The sequence below is a fragment of the Corvus brachyrhynchos genome, unplaced genomic scaffold (assembly GCF_000691975.1).
Source record: "Corvus brachyrhynchos isolate BGI_N302 unplaced genomic scaffold, ASM69197v1 scaffold6, whole genome shotgun sequence".
Lineage (NCBI taxonomy): Eukaryota > Metazoa > Chordata > Aves > Passeriformes > Corvidae > Corvus > Corvus brachyrhynchos.
The window spans coordinates 3,098,401-3,122,399 of record NW_008238632.1 but is presented as its reverse complement, the minus strand read 5'-3'; the positions used below and the strand labels follow the sequence as shown (position 1 = coordinate 3,122,399).

The following is a 23,999-nucleotide window of genomic DNA, read 5'->3' as shown; positions in this document are numbered from 1 at the left end:
TAATCTTGGCTTTAAAGTACATAGGCATTTACTTTTTCAAGCATACTCATTTACAAAAGTCCACTTTTATTCCCTGAGATTATACAGGTACCTCTGGGGCATACTCTCTGTACTCCCTTTTCTAGATGAAATTCTGTCATACTTTACTAGACTTAGTTAAGAAGCACTAAAAGTCTTAGACTGTTGAGTAAAAGGAATAAGAAGGCTGCAATACAGCCTTTTCCAGGTATCCCACCTTAATGCATATTGTACTTATGACTAGCACAGAAAAGTTTGTTTCTTCATTAGAACATATGTATATTACATATCTTCTGTAATATTATGTTACAAATAGGCTTGCATTGAGTTGACTTCAAATATTTCAATTTTATTTAAGTTTATTATATTAGGAATCCTGGTTATATAGTAGCTTGTCAGCATTGTGTAATTTCAAAGGACTGGACACAAATCTTTCAAGAGGGAATAAGTATGTTCTTTCCCAGGTTTTTTTGGGGTTTTTTGTTTTGTTTTTGGGGGTTTTTTTTGTTTTTTTTTTTTGTTCTCCATACTCTGTGCTGTACACTCCATTGCAACAACCACAAATTACTTCTCTGCAACATATTTAATGAGACATAATGATAAACATTCTTTCTGGTAAAGCAGGGAAAACAAAAATTTGTCAAAGTAAGAAAACTGCAACCTCCTTTCCACCACAGGCAGACTTGAAAGAGCACTCCTAAGGCTTTGTAGATATTTCAGACTTTAAAAAAAAAAATTACTTTAGATGTTGGTAGGCAGTACTGGCCAAAACCCCAGCCCAAATCATATATGGACCCTGATATGCCAGAAGCATATTTGACTGGTATTAAATAATAACAAATAAAACATTATTTTTTCTGACTGGGATCTAAAAACACAAAACAATCCCTAAGGCTTTATGAACTTGCATTTAGCAATTTTTTCAGAAACACATTCAGAAAATAAGAGTGGTATATCCTAAAGGTGAGTGGGGAATGCAGCTTAATTTTTTTTCTTCACCTTCACTGCAAGTTAACAGGAAGACTTTACTTTGGTTGATGCTTCAACTTAGTCCAAGGCATCTCTTCATTGTCTTTCACTCCCTGTTTCCCCACATTAGCATTTGGTATGCCACTGGCCTATTAATAGCTTGTATAAGCATGCACTGCAGACATATTCACCAGCACAGTTGCACATATGGCTGTCACTCCATGTTCTGCACTGAGGGATGGATCCTTGTGGAAAACATTTCTGCCCTCAGACTTCCACTAGCCAATTTGACATCTTCCCCAGATCAGAGACCCTTGCTGGCACCTCCAGGGGCATGCTTGGGCCCATGCACATGCTGGCTCCATGAATATTTAACAGAGAAATTGAGAAGAGGCTTGCTAGTGATCCATCTGTTAAGTTGCTGGAGCTGTACCAGGGACCCACGAGTTGGCTGCAGACTTCTTCCATAATAATGCCAAGGTTCAACAGAGAATTTAGGGTATTCAGTTGATCCTCTGCCCAAAGCTGACTACTGGCAGGGAGAATGGCCACAGTGCATAGCTGGTGACAGCAGATTTACCACTGAATAAAGCCAAAGCTATCTCTGAAATAATCAGCTGTGACTAATAATAAATAGTAACCTTACGCTATCATTTTTTAGGATAAATTTAGGATGTTTCTGCCCTATTTAAAGTAGCTAAGGTATGCTGCTTCACACCTGATTTTAGGAAAGCCTAGTATTACGCTACCATGCCAAATAATGTCCCTTGGACTTTTTGGCTTCCAGAACTCACATCCCTACCCAATGCTGCATAATAATAACTGCATTTTGGGAAGAAAGAATGTGATAAAAGGGAGAATAACACAACAGATAGTCCATTATGCCATCTCATGCTGCCTAATGAAATATGTTTTTTGCTTGGGGAACAACATCAGGATTTCTAATAAATCATTGATGGGTCATAAAAAAGTTGGGTCAGCCTCCTGCAGGGTATATCACTCCTGTGCGAACATGGAAGAGCAGCTAAATTTTCTTTCTCCCTTTCATAAATTTTAGATTTTGGTTTTGTCCTTTAAAAGTCAACTCAGCCACAAATATTACTTTTCAAACAAGTCCAACTATTTTAAAAGAAAGGTTAGAAGAGAAGAGTTGGTCGTTTTTTCTCAGCATGAAGCAACAGTTTTGACTTTAGGTTGGATCTGCCTGCATTTTCTTTTTTACTCTTTGTCACTTCCTCCCAACTCACAATCTCCAGGGGAGTCATTCAAGGCTGGAACAAACCTCTAAAGGTTTGCACCATTAGAAATTTTTTAGCTTGTTTAAGTAAAATTCTTAACAAATGAGTTAGTTGACACCGTATGAACTGGATGTCAGCAAATACAGGGAGAAGCTGTGTTTGATATAATAAGTCTCTAGTCATTCTTTAACCCTGCAAGACAAAAATATAACCTTGTCTACTAGGTTATGGTGCTGAAAAAAGACTTCTATTTCTCCACATTGACAGCAATTGGCAGCATCATGAGAGCTAACTCAGTTGTTAAAACCATGTCTAAACATAGTAAAAATGCCCAAATGCAGTAAAGTCCTTAAGTACCATTAAAAAGACAGAGTATTTAGTAAAACTATGGCTCTGGTTTGATGGCACCATAAATCTGTCTTGAGTTCTCCAACTTAATGGTGTAGCAATACGCAGTCCAGCTCTGGCTGAAACTCATAGGCTTGCAAAAAATTTCCCATTTTTTTCTGACAGGCTGCTTCCATGTAGATATGTTGGTTCATGAACATCTGGTCCATGAAAGAGTTTCTCTGGACTTCCCCATTTGGTCTAGTCCTGCCATTCTTGCTCTTTATATTCAGAGTACTCTCATGTCACCACTTCTCCAAACATGAACTCAGAACTTTCATTTTTGCTGTATTTCCATTTTTGTTTCTCATTGTGGTTGAACCTTTCTTGATCGTGGACTCCTGTGCCATCTCTAAGCAAGCCCTTGGCACCCAGCAGCTGGTATAAACAATGACTTAGTTTGTCCATTTCATGACTTTGCTTTTGTCTGTTTGGTGGCTTTGCTTATCCTGAAGTTCTGTCATTTGGTATCCAAACAAGAGCTGTTGGCTTGACCAGAACTCTGGCAGTGCACATTAGGAAATTGTCTGCCATTCTCTTCTGCACAGATGATTCAGTGTAGGCTCCAAAGCAACCTGGAACAAGACAGGCCAAGACTGGGTTCCACAAGAGACTATGAACAAAGCCAAAGAATAGACAATCTGGTGCTGCAAGATTAGCATACCTGTAGTAGGAAGCACTCCAGAGCGCCTGAGGATGCCCTCTTATGTTAGATCATTTCACCCAATGAAGAGAGACCTCCCAAAAAAACCATGACAGGGCTATCCAGAGAGTGGAACTTTGCCATTACCCATTAACCAGAATCAAGCTTGTCCAGACTAGAAAATGTACCCTTTTAGTCTGGTCATTTGGAGAGGAAACCTTAATGTCATTTTCTGGGGATGCAGTTAAGCTCTGGATGCTTGGCCAAAACGCTGACTGCTCTGTGCCGACAGTCACCCACCTGCACCAGCCCCATTCTGTTTGTCTAAGCCTACCTCACACTAAGGGTTTTCAACAAAAAGATCCTGCACTTTGGGTCTGGGAGCCACCCCAACTGGAGTCATACTCATTCCACACTCAGTCTCCACACTTGATTGGGCTGTAACAAAAAGACAGAATTTTTTTAGAAATCTCTGAGGACATCTACACATGTACAAAAATCTCAGTGACAGTTCATTATAGACAGGAAAGCATTTGGTGAAGTAAGGCCAGCCTGTATTCACATTTCCCCTCCTGAATAATTACCAATCATATGTTACATCTCAGAAATGTGGTATAAGACTGAACTGTAGTTCAAAACACTGATACAGCATCCACCAGATGGTCCTCAATATATGAAGTCTCTTTCTTGATCCTGTGTGGGTTGCTTTTCCTGACCAAGATTTCAGCATTCGCCTCAGTCACCACGCACGATAGCAGTATCATTCTGTATTTGGCTAGACTTCTACTGATCATGGAGAAAATAAGTTTCATCACTATGTCTCATCACAGCCACTTAAGACACTCGCACAATCCATGGCAGAGAGAATCACCAACACTATCAGTTATTTTACACTCATTGGCTTCAGCTGGATTTATACTATTTTCTAATTTCAGCTGGATTTGGCACGGTAGAGGTAACAGGTAATACACAGGAAACCCTGTGTGTCTTAGGACAGGTGCCTAAGACACACAAGGTAAGTCAGATGCTGGATGTGGGTCAGATGCTTTTTCATTGACTGCAGAATAGCAGACTACATGCCTAGGTTTTAGGTTGCCTCAGTCAAAATAAAGTTAATGCCACTTATTGCACAGGTTCAGGGTGTATTAAATCCTCCAGACAAGACTGTGGGGGCAAAGAGAACTAGCAAATCCAGGCAAAAAGAAAAGCCAGCATGTCTCTGCTGGTGTGACAGTGCTGACAGAGCTCCAGCTCTTTTTCACCACTGCCTGCCTGCCTAACAATTGACTAGGTGATCTTCTGCTAATCCAAGTGACCCTCTGGATGCAGGTATTGGTGTAGGTGACTGGCCTAGGAATTCCAGCCCATTTCACAGTGGAGCTGCTGTACACAACCTGCCTTTGAAAAAAATTCAACCCAGAGCCCACAGTTGGCTACCACTGGTCTTCAAGCACTGCCCCCTTCTTGAGACTGTCCAAGATCACTGGGAGTCACTGCTGATTTGCCCTCATCCCTAAATTCAGTGCCTCTACTAGTAATAATTCCAGCCACAACCCAGAACTCAAAAACTCCTTGAGGGATTTAGCAGGAAGACATCCCTCACCTAGCTAGCAAAATCTGCAAGCTGCAGGAGACCAATGGCAGCTTGAAGAACCATCCCACATCTTCATTGCCAATGTGCAATGAAGCGTGAACAAGAAGCTACAAGTGCCTCAGAAGCCTGTCACTGCATGCAGCAGACACAGTTTTAGCGACACCAGTTATGTGTGTGTTAATTTTTCTGCAGCAATCATCAGACCAGACCATGCTGCTTGACATTTTCTGTGCAGTCTAGGTTGCCAGCGTCCAGCACACACAGTTAGTTGGGGATTCCTAGTGCTTACACATCTGAGCTGAGGCATGGGAGCTGAATCACTCCTCAGAGTGATTCCTTCTCCAAGGCACTGTTCTGCCAGCAACATTTGTTCCTGACACAGACCAGGCTGGGTTCCTCAGACCAGCCAGTAGTCCTCCCAACCACTTTCAGTATAGTTCCCTAACACCCAAAGAAATAGTCACAGCAATTTTATCTTCAGAGTCTCCCTATGGGACGATTGGAAAATTTTAGTCAACCACAGACATACCCCCCAGAATTTTAAAAGCCAGTTGTAGGAGTTGACTACCATGGGCAACTCACTTGCTGAGCAGCTTATGAAGGACAATTCATTACCACAGTAAATCTCTGATAATGCCTGATGGTCAAGACTTGCAGTGAGGTTTGTCCCAACACTCTGTTGAGCAAAGCTAATTACTAGGCAGGCTCTGTAGACTCATACAAATTTCACCATCTGAAGACCCAATTAGACAAGTAGAATTTGTAAACTACATAAGATATTTAATTGTGGGAGGCAGCTGAAGTCAAGGCTGGAGTTAATATTGACAGTACAGAGATATTCCAGTCACCATTACATAAGTCTGTATGTCTTTGATCCCATAAAAAAGTCAGTTCTTGTAACACTGAATTAGAGGGCAATTAGTTTTACACACACAAAAAATAAGTTTTTGGGAAGAGATATTATTGTTTATATCCTTAGTTAAAAAGAAAGAATTTATGCATTCACATACAAAATGTATAACATTTCCGCTGGAAACGGAAACAAGCAAGACAATTTTGACCTGTACTGTAGAGTGGTGTAGTGGAATCTGATCCCTGTAATCTAAATATACCCTGCAAGTAGCCATTCCTGTGGGAGAGCTGTGTGCAACAGCAGCAACGATAAACAGGATGATGCATAACACACGATTTTTTGCTTCATTAAAAACATGTTGTTCTTTTCATAAGGAAACTTGAAGTCTGTGTGTCTCTGATTCTCTCTTTTAGTAATTATGGTGCCTTTCATTTCCCCAAAAAATAATCTTTTACATACTGCTCTCCTCATTTCTCCTGCCACACACAAAGCATTATGCAGCTTGTCTCGCTCAGAGCTATGCTGCACTGCTCAGCCAGTCAGTACACACACATTGACTGGCCACTTAGATGCCCCCTCTCAGAATGGGTAGCGGACTGAATCCTAGCAGGGTTTCTCTCCAGAACATTCATTATGATTTCTACCTAGCCATTTCATGCCATCTATCCAGGATGAATTTTTTTATCCTTCTGCTACCAGCATTTCCTAAGCTGATGAATGGGTTTCACACCTACTGGGCATGAAAGGTGTGGGCTGTTGGGAGGAAGCTAAAGGGAAAGTGACAGACAGAGCAGACAACATGATTTGATAAGCTAATTTACTCAGGAAGCTGGGCTAAATATGTACGCCAGTACAAGATCATGTTTCTTCTTCCTAATGAAGATCCTTTTCTAAGGACACAGGCACTTGAAGAAAGCAGATTTATTACATTTTACAGACATTCTTCAGAAGCTAATGTGGGTGTACACCTATACTGCCAAAGGAAATGGGACTGCTCACTGAGTCAGAGGGGCTAGGTTTGACTGCAGCCACACCACACACAGAGCAGCCCTGTGTCTTTCTTGGCTTGGATATACACCAACTTCTGCTTACCCCAGACTCCAACAGAAATGGCTAGTGTCAGACAGCCTGTCTGAGGAGTCAGCTGGGACCCTGTGGACAAAAACTTTGGATAAAGTACCACTGACAATTTCTACTTCCACTAAAATTAGGATTCCTAGTGGATGGGTCAAGGTCTCTCTTCCACGTGGTCTATAAGACAAAGCTACACCATGATGACAAATGTGTAATTTCTGTGATAGAAAACTCTAAGAAGTGGGGACTTTCAGGTTTTTTGCACAGCATGTAGGAACAATGAGCTCACAAAGCTCCACTGGGAGGACTTTCACCTCCCCCACATCACCACCTCCACACACGTGGACACACACAGAGAACACCTTCCCTCAAAATTCAGCTTTCTGAAGTTACAGGGAATATTTCAGAGCTCTTCAGCAGAATCAGCCCTCAGGAAATAGAGCTCTTTTTGCGAGACTGAACTTCTTTCCTTAGGTTCTGTCAGGTTCCTGTTAACAGCTGGTGTCATACAACCCATACTTTGCCTGACCCATCCCCACAGGCAAATCAGACGTGCTAATTTTCCCTTAGTCTCTTGCTTGTAGTAAACCTATCCCAAATATGTGATCCAGTCACAATACTGTAATATATAACTCCTGTAACTACAAATTTATAATGGAGTTAAATTGATTCTCCATTTCCACCAGCATCTCCAATGGTTCCTGAAATCATAAATAAACTTCTGTTTAAAATTGTGATGTTTTTAGATGGAAGTACTGCAATGAAAGACAAAAAGTTCTGATCTTTGCCCTTGCTTCTTATTTCCTTGTGGTAGCCCGTTAACCCACTGCTTTCGTGATGCCATGTTCCCCTTCCTGCTCCCCCCTGCCCTTAGCCTTGGCCACTCCCTTGGTTTCTCCCTATTGGTTCCTGTACCCCAACCCCGCCCAGGGACCGCCCCTGGGCCCCTGACAAAACCCCCCGCGCCCAGATCACGGGTCACCAGGACAAGCTGTGATTAAAGCCATCTCAAGCCTCATGAGAGACCCTTCTCGCCTCCTCTGTCATCACTGGTTGTAACGCTGATAGCTGACCAGAGCAAGATCATGGGGCCATCCGAAATGGACTGTGGGATGCGACGGGTCACATTGCCCTAGGTAACCCCCACTGAGCTCTCAGGGAGCTACACCCTGCTAAGCAAAATCTAGTGGTTGCATTTCCTCTTCTTCCAAAGCTTTGTGAAGAAGCACTGAAGTGATGACAAGGAAAATATTTATTCCTCTTGCTGCATTGAGGGGGTGGAGAGGAAGGGACCCTGCAGGAGGAAGACAGGACTGTAAGTGATGGAAGGAGCTTTGTAAGGAAAACTTGTAAGCCAGACATGAGTGGCCGTTGCAGAAATTTATCAACAATGTTTGACAAATGTTTTCTGTGACAAGCACCACATTTTATGAGCAGCCTAAAAAAGTTGATTGAATACCAGACTAACTGATTTGTAAAACACATTATTTGATGAAAGATGACCATTTACTGACTAATGGTTGGCCTTTGTTAATCAGATCTCAAAGTTCTCAGTCAAGAAAAACTCCCCTGAAGCCAAATCCTGAAATTTTTAATTTGAACAAGAGATTGCTCCACACCAGAGCACACAGCTGTTCACTGCAGTCAAGATGGTGCTATTCACCTAGTAGGAAATGCACAGGAGATGAATCTATGCACTCGAGATTCTGATTTATTTTTTGTCTGAGGAGTGCATTTCAATGGCCATTATTAATAAATAATGTTTTTCTCCCAAATATTGCCAACATTCTCTCTCCCTATCCAATTGCAGATGTTTGTACAAAACATCACTGTTAAACTGCATGAGAGCACCAATCTTGAGAAGAGTCACCGTCATCAAACACTTGGTCTCTACTGGCACACAAGAGCAGCTTACACCAGGAAAAAGACCCAGGAGATCAACAGAACCACCCAGAACTATAACAGCTGTAGCTAGACTTATCATCAAAACAATTTCTCATTTTATATATGCATTTAATCAACAGCATATTACACATCACTAAAATAGACCAGACTCTTCATGTTCCTGGTACTACTATTGACCTTTGCAGATAATCCCACACTAGTTCTGCTCAGCTTTCCATGGCAGTCATGGAGACTTTGCAGCATGAAACAGAAATTTCCTTCTATTGCTGATCTTCATTTGACATGGTCAAGGAAAAGGGTATGAAGGGTGTGTGTGCCCATATGAGTGTAGGAAGGTGGGAACTGAATGGCATGCTGGGAACTGAAATGCCAATGTAATATTTCATAAACTTGAAGGGTAGAACATATTTTATAATTTATTTTGGCTTGTATTTTGCCACTGCACTGCCCCATCCACCCTACTGCCCTCTCTATCCTCATTTTATTTTAATGAGCAATGATAATTTTGGACAGCTCTAAAGAAAATGTGCTGTATGAAAAGCAGGAGGTGTTATCATGTGAAAATATAACCAAATTAGAAATTATTGCAATAGCTGCAACTGGCTAATGATCAGAAGAAATCTTGCTTTGATGACTAAACTAGAAATAATATAATGTTTTACTGACTACATCTATCTAAACAGAATCGTATACTCTGAATGTGTTTGCATATAGAGTTGAACTCTTTGTCACTCAAATGACTGCAGAGAAACAAGATTAATACCATTTGATTGCATAGGTACACTGGCACTTTAGATTGCTTGCTTCTGTCAGGACTGCATTTCTCCTGTGCGTGAATGACTCCGTTTAGCTTTCCTGTGTGCTACTACTACGTAGTGATATACTGTTACTAGAGAGGCATGCAAGGAGAATAGGCACTCTATACTACTAGATTTTCACTGGGGATCACACTTGAGTTATTTCTCATGTGTGACTGCTTTTTTCCCTGTCTAAACTTTATAACCATTGCAGGAGGTCAGATAAAGAAGCCAGAGTTAGAAGAGGACTACTGATGCTAATTGCCCTTGAAAAGAGTTTTCTACATTAAACAACTCCTGCTTTAAAAGACACCATCAGAAACATCTAATTAAATGTAAATCAGAGAATAAGAGCAAAAGAAGTGCCCCCTTGGAGATATTTTGATGACTTGATGGAATCTGGAAGCAGCTCCTTCTAGCTTGAACAGTGTGCCCGAACTGACCAGAGTGAATGTAAGATCTATATGGACTATATTAAAAGTAAGGCCAAGTGAGATCTTAGTGCTTAGGCTAGAACACCCTTTTGTCTCACATTTTCTGTCCCTTCCTCATTCTTTTCTCCTTTCTACGATTCTGTCTTTAAACTCTCCACCATATGACATTTGCAAGAAGGGAACAGAGCAGATCTGGCAGAGTCTCTCTGTGCTGCTGCACTGGTTGATGTCTACTACCTGAGACAAGGTGCAATAAGCACCAGGAACTGCTAGAAACTTCTGGTTCTCATTTCTCTTTTTAGGCTTCCTGCTCAGAGGGGCACCTAACTCACATATCTGCACAGTGATTGATATAATTGTACATTTAAAAAAATTGTACATAAAGCAACCACAAACATTGGTATAAAAATAAGTTATAAGTCAGATTTACTGTAGGTGGCTATGTAGTAATATGAATATGTAAGTAAAACAGATTGGATATAGGTATAGATAGAGATAGAGGTTTTTTTAATAAATAACAGATTTTGCCTTCATGATGAACTTCACTCACTTGTGCAAATGTCCAAACAAAGACATCTAATACAGTAACAGGAACTACCAAAACTTTTCTGATAACCAAATATGTCCAAAATATATCCTGCATTCTCTGGGACTTCTATGCAAATGCTGCACCATTCCAACCATGGACTGAATTTCACTGCGTATGTATTTGTGTCATGTTTTCTTATTTTTATTGTGTTTGAACTAATCCTTCACCAGAAAAAAATATTACATACTTTGACACTGAAAGCAGAGTAGATGCAAGGAAGAGAAAAAAATGAATATCAGGAAATAAGACCAAGTTAATAAGACCAATTTTCAAAGTGTGCAATCATGACCAAAATTTTTACTGGAAATTAAGGCATGCTATTAATATGATTCATTATGACAATACAAAAGGAATCTTGCAGTAGGACAATTCAGGTAAAGAAGCTAACTTTAGCAGTTTTCAAGAAGCAGTAAAGCTGTGAAAACAGAATCTGTTTATAAGCATTAAAGCCTTTCCAGGTTTCAAAAGGATTCAATGGGGAAAAAAGAAAAGTAAAATGGGTAGTCCACAAAATTGAGAACATTATAAACTTTGAATATTATCGAATTCAAAAGTATCCATTTTTTAATGCTAAATATAGGCTAAAATACTCATGAGAAACTATTGGCATTACCGACATTTTTCCATTTCAATAAAATCTTGTGTAATTCTTGTGATTCTAATCATAAAGCAGAGATTAAAATTATTATGTGGGTTGTCTTGTTTACCAATACTTTGAAAACCATAATATCGTAACTAGTACATCTTACATTAGAATGCTAATTAAAAATATCATAAGCATGGGTTGCCAAGATTTTCTTGAAAGAAAAATTGAGCTCTTTTCCATGGGAACAACTTCGAAATTTTTAAAGGTTTTGCTGAATTGTTTTGTTATTCTGTTAATAGCACAGCAATTATGAAGCAAAAAAGGTATTAAGAATGAACGATTCACTGTACTCATTCTGTTGTAATGAACCATCACATTCTAAGCATTTTTTGCTGTGTAGTATAGTATAGAAGCCTGCAAACTCCATGTTTTAAAACAAGTACTTGAATACCAGGTAAGGTATGTTTTAATGGACACATTATTTTATTACCTTGTATTGGGGCATTTCCACACACCAGAACCTGGTCATTGCTCAAGAAGCCTCAGAGGAGTCAACAGAATTTTTATACTTCTGAACATGCATCCTGTGTCCAGCTGATGTAGCGCACAGCAGGAAACGTGCCACAGTCACCTCAGGTTGGTCACTGTTATTCTGCAGTAGTGGTCTGTGTGATCATAACATCTGCTCAATAAAAGTTTGGCCAGCAAATGGGGATGCTGAGCCCCTGCTTTGTTGCAGTGCCCATTAACTTGGGCCCAGATAAACATCCGCATCTTCTCCCATGTGCAAAATGAGAACATCTAACAATTTACACAGTCTGAGTGCTCAGTTTGCTGCACTATATAATCAAGGAGCAAGTAGCTCCTGATTGTTTGCCCTCTCACACTGGCAAGCCCTCCCTAGTCTGCCTGCTCTTTGCAAGTTTGTGCTCACTGATCCTGGACTAGCCCTCCACAAAACGTGGTTTCCAGAGCACTGTGTGCTTTGGGTGACATTTTCAGAAGTACAAGGGGAGCTTTTGTGTTGGGCTGTGTACATATCAGGAGGTCAACACCAAACACAGTAAAGCTGTATTGCCTCCCTGAATAGATAAGCCCCAGCCCCATTATCAAATAAAGAGATCTTGGCTCTGAAGTGCCTAAGTCACTTTTGAGAAAATATGGTCATTCTTTTGTAAAATGTTACTTGTTTGACCACTTGGTTCCTGAGAGAAGTCAGCCGCCTCATATACACAGAAACTCGGTAACACTCAGAAAGTACATGTTCAGCCAGCTGCCTCCTTCCTCCTGTATTTAAAATGCAGCTTCCTACAGGAGAAGGGAAAGATCAGGAATCTGTATCTCACTTCATTTACCCTCAGACGCAGAAATACAAGGCGATATTTTGAGAAGCAGCATGAAAAAATCCATCACAAATGATAAAAGACTATGGTTTCAAAACCCGCCTGTTTCCTCAGAGAGAAGGGCTTTGTGATGGAAGCTCTCTGTTGTTGAGGAGAAAGCACACACCACGTATGTGTAAACATATCCCACATAGTCTGTGACGCACTGATTCCCTTCTAAACATAGAGCACGTTATCAGCACTGCTGTGCATATCAGCAGCTGAGAGGCTGCTCAACACCATGTTTATCTAATGGACCATAATCATAATAGACAGAGCGACCGAGCACAATAGACAGTGAGATGTGTAACTATGTTCTGAGCTAGTACAAGTCCTTTTTTCTCTTCCCCAATCGGGGAAAGGAGGGGGTGAGGGCATTACACAAGACAGATCACACGGCTGTCCGGCAGCCACTGAACCATAGCATAAAGGCCTTGTTTAGATAAATAATGACTGCTTTACTTTATTCTTAGAACTGGAAGTCTCTAGAACTGAAACATAATGTCCCACAACTGCTTCTGGCATCTGTTTTTCAGGGAGAGGATTGGGCCATTTATAAGGGGATCCATTTTCACAAAGGTTTGCACTGTTGCAGAGAGAATTCATCTCTTCCCATCAATAGGTCCCGTCCACTTACAAAGGGCAACAAGGCAATGAACTAAGAGCTTCTACACAGTGTTTTGGAAATTAACTAGGCAATCAAATCACGCGCCTTCCTCAAGCCTCTTCCAATCATCCTACAAGTGTCCCAGGAAGAGTGTATTAAGCAAAGGGAAAACTAGCATCATCTGAACAGCTTGGATGTTAAGGTAATTCCTTCCCCAGTGTTTGTGGGGGTGGGGGGAGGCGTGTTTATTACTGGTTTTCTGGTTTTAACTTTATAATCAAGAACACTTTCAGAATTCAGCTTCATGGTTTGCTGGGTTCTGGAAATTAGAATGAAGCTGACATACTTCCATGTACATGCAAATGTTTAAAATTGCTTTATAAACTGGGTATCTGAAGGTGTTCACAGAAGACTTCACTTCTCCTAAGACAACCACAGCAGTCTGAAAGGAGATATTTTCCCTCATCTCAGGAAGTGAATACAAGAAAAAAGACCAGAGTAAATAATAAGGTTTACTCCTGAATCCTATCTCAGTTTCCGCTGAGAAACTGCTTTTGTGAAGCACCTGCAGTGTGAATAGTTTGTTCATCAATTTATTCCTTTTTCCCCAACTGTGACTTACTAGAAAATGGCTCATGAACTCTCTTAAATCTGTTACATATTTGACATTTATTCTAGCTCAGAAACGGTGTTAGTCTGTGGTTAGTTCATAACCTGATCATGACAGGTTTTACTATCCATTTTAGTGACCGTGCAAGTGTTGACTCCTTCCCAGAGGCACCTAGCTTCACAACCAAGTGAAGCTCACTTCAGTGTTTGACAAGATCACTCCATTGGCAAGGAGGCAGTGGATCCTACTCAAACACACATGCAACAGATGGCAGGCAGGAAGAGGGAGTGAGAGGGGACGGAAAGGCAGGGAGAGCCTCCATGTGAAGTTACAGCCAAAGAACAACATGCTGTCTGGAGGATTCTTTTGGGCAGAGGAGAAAAAGCCCAGGAAGCATGACTAAAAGCCTGGCTATGTGGGGATATGTCCAAATGAAGAGATAAGAATCAGGTAGGATGACCTATTTTGAGTGCCTGGCTTTTTTGCACTTCTGGGAAATTTATTACTGCAGAAAATATGGAGGCAAAGAGTAGTTTAATTGACAGGCTAACACTGATGGATGCGATATTCCAGGGAGACATCTGCCTAGGCAGGAGAGTGAGCAAATCTTTAAACTGACTGCACAAGTGCTTCTAAAATTTTGGCTTATTTTCATCTCTTATAACGCTGTAAATTTTAGAATGAACTTTAAAGGGTAACCACTAGGCATTACTTGATCTACCTGCTTCACAGATAGTTTAACTAAGACCCAGGAAAGCAAGGGGGTTTTACTCCTGTCGTGAGAGGAAAGATTGGCAAGAGCATAACAAAGTGAAGGTCATTTAGGAATTCCATTTCAAGTATTTTAGAAATAAAACCACATAGTGACACCAAGCCATTCAGGAAGCTGTAATTATCTACTCTGTTTTGGAGAATACTTGTGACAAACCAGCCAGTGTTGGAAGTGGTGGCCTCAGATAAGAAAAGTCTGTAAAATTCAAGCTTCAGCAGAAATCTAAAGATGAGTCACAACCAGGGTTAAAACTGAAGCAAAAGCCTACATTGCATTAAGATTCTTCATTAAGATAAACGACCAAGACACACACAGACATACACACACACACACACACACACACACACGCACACGCATGCGCACGGTCACAGTCGCTATTGCCTCCTACTAGGAACAGTTCAGTCTTTTCCTGATGATTTTATATACCCACCCTCTGGGGATACAGCTGACTGCTAGCAATTACCCTTGATACACCAGCAGGTATTTCCTGAGGGGAAATGACAATCCTAATAGCTAGTGACTGGTAAGCCTCCAGCTGACTGAGGCAGTTTTAACTCCTGACACACTGGGTCCTGTCCATTCACCTTATCACAAGTACTTTAATGCCTTCTTTGCAGGGAACTCAATGTTTCTAGAAAAATTTTAAATTGGTTTTATGGATACAAAACTTTGCATCTCTCATTTCCATCTGCTTCTGGTTGCCAAGCTGTAGAGCAGAAATCTGGAACAGATCACAGCATGGCTCCGCTCTCCCAGATATCTCCACTACTTAGCAAACATAAGGGGGTGAAGGTCTCTGAGGTTGAAGCATCACAAGTGGTGAGAGAGAAGACTTTCCACAAGAGTGAGAGCAAGTAACAGAATCCACAAACTTTCCCAGGGCTTCATTTTCAAAGGCCAGTGGGACTGTCTTTGCCTCTCTGCCACCCTGAGGTGCATGTAGCTGTCCCACTGCCAGCTTTGCCATGTTCCTGTGGCCTCCTCAGCCCACTCTGTAGACCTGCCTCAGGTCTGCCATGCCCAGGAACACCAGGCAAGATAAGGCTGGCCACCCTGTGTAGCTGTTCTCCTTAGACGTGGCAGCAAGAGACTGATCCCATATTAATTGGGGTTCCCAGCGAAACCCAAGCTTAGCCTCTCACCCAGGAATTTAAGTGACAACACTGATGCTCAGTGAGATAATTATCCACAACTGAAAATTTTAATCCATGGTAACAACAATATTTTAATTAAGGAAGAAGAGAAAATTCCTAACCAAGTAAAACAACTGACTATAATATGCACTACTTAAGCCACGAAGTATGACCATCTCACAGCCAGCTTTGCAAAGCTGCACCAGCCAGTTTCTTCCTCCTTCCTGTGGTAACATTTCCTTCCCATTTTGAGACTTTCAAGTTTTCCCACGTAATAAGATCAGTTCAAGCTACTTCTACTCTTCTGTCTTCCTCTTTCCCACCAGCTCCCTGCTAGCTGTGTCAGTTAAGTGCTGCAGTTTCTGGTTTTTTCTCCTCTAAATAAAAATACATCTATCGCTAAGAGATCTATAGGTCTTCTTGCCTAAGCAAGACTCTTAAACAGATTCTCATATTTCAAAAATTAGCAGGAGACATTTTAATAGTGTTTTCACCTCTAACTGTCACATACTTACAGAAGAAGCCATTGCCTTACTCTAGTATCCTTACTCTCCCTAGGAATATTGAACAACTGTCTAATACACACTTTCTGACATTATTCCCAGAACAAACTATTTTCCAACTCATAACATGCCTTTCCTTTTCTCCGAAGTGGCTCTCAGGTACAACAAATTACATATATAAAGCTAAAGCAGCCGCCTCTCACACCAGCCCTTTGGATCCTATCTGTTCTCCTTGGCAGACACTGACAGGAAGCTCCTCTACTGGGGTATATTCCTGGTGGGACGGAGAGTTACTGGAGTGCATCACTTTTTAAGTCAGTCTTCCAGTTTTTCCAAGAGGTTGTCTGTGAAACAGTCAGATGTAAGACATCACTCATCTTAGTAGGGTATTGATAAATCCCATTGAGTTCAATAAGACTTTTGCTTCTCAAGTGCTTTGGCAGTTCTGGAAACTCCACTGCTAAACCTCTCAGGGTGAAGCTAAAGAGAAGCTTCTCATCAGCTCAAACCCTGCTTTGGCACGTCTGGATCAGCTTTGGAATTTACAAAATTATATCAGACTCATTAGGATTCTAGAAAAAAACAAAAGAAAAACTTCTTCCATTTAGTCCTCTGTTGATGAGATAAACCCGTAAGTCTCCTACTTAAGTATTTTCCCTTGCAATAGCATACATGGACATACATGAGTATATGTATGTATATATATATATATATGCATATATAACGCCCACAAACATGCATATGTAATACGAGTATATATAGGAAGCATCAATAAAACAAACCAAATCCAAATATTTTGAAAATTCAAATCCACCTAGATACAGTATGCAAACCTAAGGCATTGTAAATATGGCTTTTGGCACCCATTATTAGATAGCAATAGTAGAATAAATTATTTAACAATACCCAGAAACTAACTATATTTTGTGGGATTTTGTTGGATTTTGCTTTTTACTTTAGATCAACATTAGTCTGCTGCTAGCTGGATTTGTTTACTTAAAAATGCTTCTGAATGCTTTGATAGAGACAAGTGTTCTAATATTATTGCCAAATTTTTGCCAGATTGAAAATGTGCGTGGCTTATTTTCCTTCTAAGACTGCACAAGAACACTATGTCTCAGGTCTCAGTTCGCAAATCCTGCAAGTTCTTGCTGATAGCTTTTTTAGAAAATTGTAGTTCCTACATGGACAAAGCACAGACCATGTCCTTACAGTGCAAAATTTCACTAGTTTGCACAACCTCCTCAGTATGTGGTTCTGAATAAATTTGTACTATATCACTGCTTCCAACACACAGTTTAGAATTGCAGTTCTAATAAAGACATAGGCACATACCAGAGTTTCCAAATATTTGCTCAAAAGGGAGCCAGAGAAGCAAAGTCTACAGCTAGGAAGTGCAATGCATTTTACAATTATTCATCCTTTTTTGGGAAAAGACTACCAACTACTAAAAAAAAGCAGTCTTCAATGGACTGCATGACTTGAATGCACTATAAGCTTTCTAGATGGCACAAACTGTCCATGTTTGTGTTTGTGTGTCAGTGTTAGAAGCACAGTTCATCTCTCAGAATCTCACAAACCAGAGCACAGAAGTGACCCAAGGGAGTGCACAAGAGAAAAGGAAACCAAAGAAAGTGGCTGACACCAATAGGCAAAGCTGTGGCAACTTTTTGATTTGCTTTAAGTAGAAGAATATAGATAGGGAAAAGCATTTGGAGAGAGTAGGATGAAGACCAAAGTCCGCTTTGTACTTTCCCAGATCAGCAACCCACACTGGTCATTCCCTTTGGGCAATTTCTTGCTGAAAAGGAGATTCCTTTTACTAGGAAGGGTTTTGAGGAGAACAATTTCAATTTCCAAGTGATATTGCCACTGATTTTTCTTGACAGAAGTGTAGAACTGTTCCCTGGCCACCCAGGAGAATTTTCCTTCATGATTCCAGGCAATCAGTTTTTTGCTCCCTTCTTGCAGCATCAACCCAGTATTGAGCTGGCAAGCACTGAGCCAGTCTAACATTTTTGTAAAGTTCTGTGCAAAGGTGGTGGGATGCACACCAAGCTTAATAGATTGATTTAACATTAATATTTACAGATTTAGATTATACTCAGCTTAATGTCTGGAAGTAGACCCCAGCTGTTTTTTCTGAAAATGCTAGCAAACACTTCCCGTTGGTCTCCAAGAGTAATCTGAAGAGAGAAAAAAAAAAAAAAAAAAGCCAACAAAAAACCCCCAAACAACAGCTAAGGCAATCTCTGCACTCTTGATGTCGTAATTAAAGTCTTCCTGATCTTAATTCCTGACTGAATTGATGTTGTCCTCCCCTAATACCTGCACTAAAGAAAATCTCTTTAGACTATTGTAGTTTTGATAAAACTTTCGACTTCAGAAAAATTATTCCTTATAGAATTCAATTGTTAGTACCCATGTGGCATGTGTTAGCCTTTTGCATGAAGCTGAGCAGAAATATGGGGATACTTTTACAAAGGGGAGGAATTGCACTCTTGGGAAAAAGCAGCTGATGTGTGACCATGGTAATTTAAACATCGTTCTGGTGTTTTGGGCAACCGTCTATCAAAACACAACTAATATATACCATAATTAGAAACAAGACAGTGAGATAGAGAAGGTGATACTCAGTGAAAATGAAAACATTTAATGAAGATTGGTCTGTGGAGAGAGAAGCAAGGAATTTTGAATAATCTGTGTTTGTGTACACAGAAAACAAAAGAATTAAAAACACAATTACTGGCGGCAGAAAGAGTAAATACCAAAAGATCTGTAACAAACAGGCATGGTCAGAAGAAGAGTGGCTAATGTCCACATGCAGTTGGCATTCAGCAGTGAGTGCAAGTGATACATCTATTATAGTGGGCAGACAACCAAATGAATATAAATTGTGGAGTGGGAGAGGATATGAAGAGGAAAAAGAAGAATGGTGGTTTGCTTTTGTTCCAAGCTATGACATTAGGCAAATTATGGAAAGGGAGGAGAATTTCTTAAGAGACTGAGAGCAAAGACTTGAGAGAAATCTCAGGAACATGAATTAAAAGTTAAAATAGACACAAATTTAAAATGAAGCCTGTACAGTTATTCCTTGAAGAGAAAGGGATTACCATCATCAGAATTCCACAACTACTTTCAACTTTATCCCTCTCCGTGAGGTTACAGTTATTAAGCTGCAGTGCATTTCTTAATGACTGGATCATATTCTAAAGTTCAGAATTACACATAGCACAGGAAATATTTATTTCTCCAGCAGTCTAAGGTTCATTGCCTCTTAGTGAAGACTTTTTATGTCAAATGACACCTTTCAAATCTCCTTCTTAATGAAATGCAAAAACAGCAAAAGGGAAACAAAAGAATGGAATTTTTTTCTGACTTGTTCAGAAATGGCCCATCTTTTATGTTCAAGTTTTAAATAATAACATAAAATCATACTGGGACAGAGACTACACCAGCAGTATTCAAGATAATACCTTTCATTTCAGAAAGGTATGAATATCTTATAGTAGTGGTGAGGCAATAATAAGAAGAACTAAAATTGGAGCTAGTTATTACTGACTACTGAGATGGCCACCTAAAAACAGAGACTAGACAACAATAAGGGAATAAAGGTAGGTATTTATTTGAAGGACCTTCAAGGTACACCCTGGGGAGTTAAAAGGCTACACCCAAGATGGACCCCAAGTCATGAGTTCTTCACACTTTTATAAGTTTGATTCATTTGCATATCAGGGTTAATTGGCCAATTATATCTTCAGTTCATGATGTAATTACCCCAAGTTTGCCCCTCTTCAGACATTTTGGGGCCTGGTGTCCTTGATGTGGGAACCTAGAGAGGTTTGTTATGTCTAACCAGCATGAGAGAACAGTAGCTAACAGGTCACAAGAAACTTCAGAGTTACACACTTGGCAGTACAGTATTTAAAAAACATAAAAGCTAAAACCAAAGGCATCACTTTTCCTGAAATAATAAGATTTGAATTTCCTAAATACAGGCAGAGGTAGTATCTACTTCTGGTCATGGCAAAAGATAATAACTTCCCAACACCCATGGGAAAAGAAAGACCAGTAGAGAAGCCATGGTGAATTTAACTTCGATTTGAAAAGAGCCTGGCTCTGATATGGGAGATTGTTAAGAGAAAAGCTCTGCTACCACCTGCCCCCTAGGGTGGAAAACCTCATTTGTTTCTGCCCAAGCATAACTCAGGGAAAGGATCCCCAACCAGATCACAGTTAAAGGCTTTGGGCTGATCTGAGTAGTGGTTCCATACTAATTTCTTCCCTCCCACTCCCTCCTCCACCCTCCACCCCAAGGATGAAGGGAACTTCATCCTTCACTTGCTTTCTTCATTGCAGGGAAAACGTCAGTTGCTCAGACAGAAAAAGTTTTGCCTCTCCTTTATTTTTCTTCCCTTTTTGCTTTTCCTTCTCTCTTTTTTCTCCCCTTTTTTTCATATCCTTTGTTGCTGTTGTTGCCTTTTGCTAACTGATCTTAAATAAACTTCTGATTCCCATGACCCACTGCATGACCAAAAACGAAAGGAATATCGAAATATTTTCCACAATATAAATAATACATAAATAATACTATATTTTCATAGGGTCTACCATCACACACACAAAAAAATCTAGAAATGACTATAGGGACTCTAGGGAAAGGACAAAGCTGTTGGTCCAAATTGAAGTGAATGGTCCATAGATCAGACACTTGTATCTAGGCTTTGTCCCTTCCAAACAGTCATCCTAGCTACAATAATCCAAGAATTTCAAGAACCCATTCCTCAGTACTCAGTTCTTCAAAGTCCCAAGGGTCTGGGGGTTCCGGAATGCACTAAGGAATGAACACATAGAGTAATTAGAGGAGGAAAATGTGTTACTCTTCCTCTGTACCAGAATGAAAGAGGTGATTCATTACAGAGAAAAGATTTACAAAGTAAAGCAGCACAAAGCCACATCCAACAACTTAATCTCTCCTTATGAGCAATAGTTGAATGATTTTCTAAACATTTTTCAAATCATCACATTCCTTTTTCAATCGTTATCTTCTATTAATATCATTATCTTCAGCTTCATTCTTTTCTCATTTCTTTTTAAAATTATCTTTCCTTCTTTCTTTTTCTTTTTTTTAAATACATAACCAACCTTCCTGTAAGAACTCAGAGATTTTCATCCCTTAGCCAGTTGAAGCTCTGAAAATACCGTTGATATTTCGCTTTCCCAAGAACTAAAATGTTGGGAACTCAATGTTATCGTGATAGACAAATAATTTAAAATTAAAATAATAGTGCACCCAGACATTTTTGTAATGCATAACTGAAGCAGAACCAAGCTTTCACTGTAACTGTGCAGGGAGTAATTCCTTCCTTATACATATTCACATTACCTCTCAACATGCTTAGTGACACAAGACAAATGCTCCATAGGAACATCTGGAGATGAGGGCAGTGTCTTCCCAAGAAAAAGGGGTAAAATATGGCAGAATTCTCATAAAATACTTTTGAATTTGTCTCAGGATATTAGTAGCTTTCCATATGAACAGCCAATATTTGGACACATTTCAGTTTAAACCCAAACATTTGTTTAGATAATTCAGTATATCAAATTGGTTTAAGTCCACCCATGACCAAACCAGAATTCTTATTCTACTCAATTTGTAAATCTTGTCCATTATTAGACACATAAACATGATGCTTCATAAAGCATATCATAAATTTTACATCTGCAATGTCAGAGCAGAGAGAATCACAATGCAATGTTATCACAGCTACACCTGATAAGATACACATAAAAGATGAGGGTTTTTTTAAAAAAATTAGAGACCTCTGGGATAAAAGCAGTGATACAACTGATGCATGAAATCAAATACAACATTTTATCTTTTCTATTAAAGGATATTTCAACTAAGTAAATTTGGTACACTAAGAAATCTGTCACAGTGCCCACTGCTGTTTTTTGAAATTTACATAACTGATGCACAATATGAAAGGAAAAGTGCAAGTGCAATTATGTATGCAGGTAGTATACCTGGTGTAAGCTGTAGTGTATTATAATATATTAATATAATAAAAAATCCAGAACATAATGAATAAAAACAACATTCAGATGGTTGTATTAAGTGTCCAGATCCACCATGTTCCCTGTTCACTCTGCTAAGTCCATTTATGCTCTGACTGCTGAAATTGCAAGTTGCCTTGAAAAACAGTAGAAATGCATTCAGTTGCAAGGATGAATTTTAGAACAAGGAAACTCATAGAGTTGGAAAGAATTGCTGTTGAAATAATTAATAAGACTCTGAGCAATTGAGATTCTCAGCATAAACGTGATGATATTGGAATGTGGTTAATTTTTTTTGTGGGGAGGTTATCTCATTTAATTAGGTCTTGCAGTCCTTGGACAGCTCTTTTAGATATGAAAAGGAGCACTCAGTGTTGATATTTTCTACAGTTTAGAAAATCTGCCTGCATTGATTACAATGCAGGCATTTCCACACAGGATCTCCCAAATACCTGGGCCAAACTGGAAACAAGAGCAATTGCATTTTAAAACTGCAAAGGAGCCAAAGGAGTAGTTTCTCTAGTTATGTACTAAAGGGCACAGAGCTAGATGGGGAGCATGTGCCTTCTTATGTGTATCTGTCACTGACACAATTCAATCAAGGAAGCAGTAAACTTGCCCCATGTGTTTTCTCTGTTAATTGCTTTCTTCTATTGTTCAGATTCCAGAGGACACTGGGAGTCCCCAGTAAAGATGTGGTATGTCAGAAGGCTTACCAAAACACGTCTTTTTTTAAATGTTCCTTTCAGCAACTTGTGAAATTCCTCACCTTCGTCTTTCATTCCCCAGGGAGCAGGCTCTGAGGAAGTGGACGGCACCAACAAATCCGCTGCTTTGAAATTACAGACCATTTAACCGAGAAAACTTGAAAGACATAATCTTTTCTTCTACTGACCTTGCGGTTCCCCCATATGAGCCTACCACCATTGTATCTGCAGTTACAGATTTTGGCTGTCACTTCCTCCTATATTTTTAACAGATGGGTTCATTTGTTAGTATGCTTTTTCTCATGCCTGCTTTTAATTTTCCTCTTTCCCCATCCTCAAAGCACCAACTTTATATGTAATGTTTCCTCTCTCAGAGACACATCACCCTCCACAGCCCTGCGGAGGCCAAGGAGTCTGAGACCTCACTCTACCACCATGAGGAGCATGTCAGCTGCTCTGCACCAGGGAAGAGCTTTCTGTGAAATACAAAAAATCCTTCCCAGGGGACAGTGACGTGACAAGAACAACTCATTGTTTTGGGTTTATATTCACAAAAGGGTCAGTTGTTTTTTTAACATTTAAATATCTTTCCAAATGATTGACAAATTAAATGTGCCTCACTGAATAGGAGGTCAACCCTAACATTCAAGGTACAGGATTTTACTTGCAGGGAGAGAAAAAAAAATATTTAGGGTAATAAAATCTTCATTAACTAAGTACTTTCAGTAGAGTCACAGAAGTAAAACTTGGGCAGCTATTAGCAATCTGACAAGATGCTGTTTATTTAGGTCAGGTCTTCAGAGTGTCTGTTAGCCCTATAATGATTTGTTAATATCTGTAATTTTCCTTAAGGCTAAACAAATGAGGAAGCCATCTTGTTTTCCACATCATTGGACCTAGCATGCTCCAGCAGATTACCATGGCAACCAGAGCAAGTGTGCCCAGTGTGAAGGGAACGGTCTAGGCCTCATTTCCTAAAAGCATGTTCCTACTGAGGTTGACTCACCAATTAAAAGACTTTTCTGTCCTCCAGGGTTTCAGGGATGTAAATAGAGACGTGAAGCCCGGCTGATCAGCTGCTTTACCTGATCTAGCCACTCTTACCAATTGCCTAAATATAGAAAAAATATCCAGCAAGTAG

At 39.9% G+C, this 23,999-nt stretch overlaps 1 long non-coding RNA gene across 1 annotated transcript in view; it reads left to right on the top strand.

Moving 5' to 3' along the window:
• Window positions 1-13,117: 13,117 nt before the first annotated feature.
• LOC108447394 overlaps window positions 13,118-23,999 on the top strand; it is a 14,038-nt gene continuing 3,156 nt past the window's right edge. The window contains exons 1-2 of the long non-coding RNA XR_001862938.1: window positions 13,118-13,278; window positions 23,233-23,416. This is a non-coding gene — a long non-coding RNA (uncharacterized LOC108447394). The remainder of the gene's footprint in view (window positions 13,279-23,232; window positions 23,417-23,999) is intronic.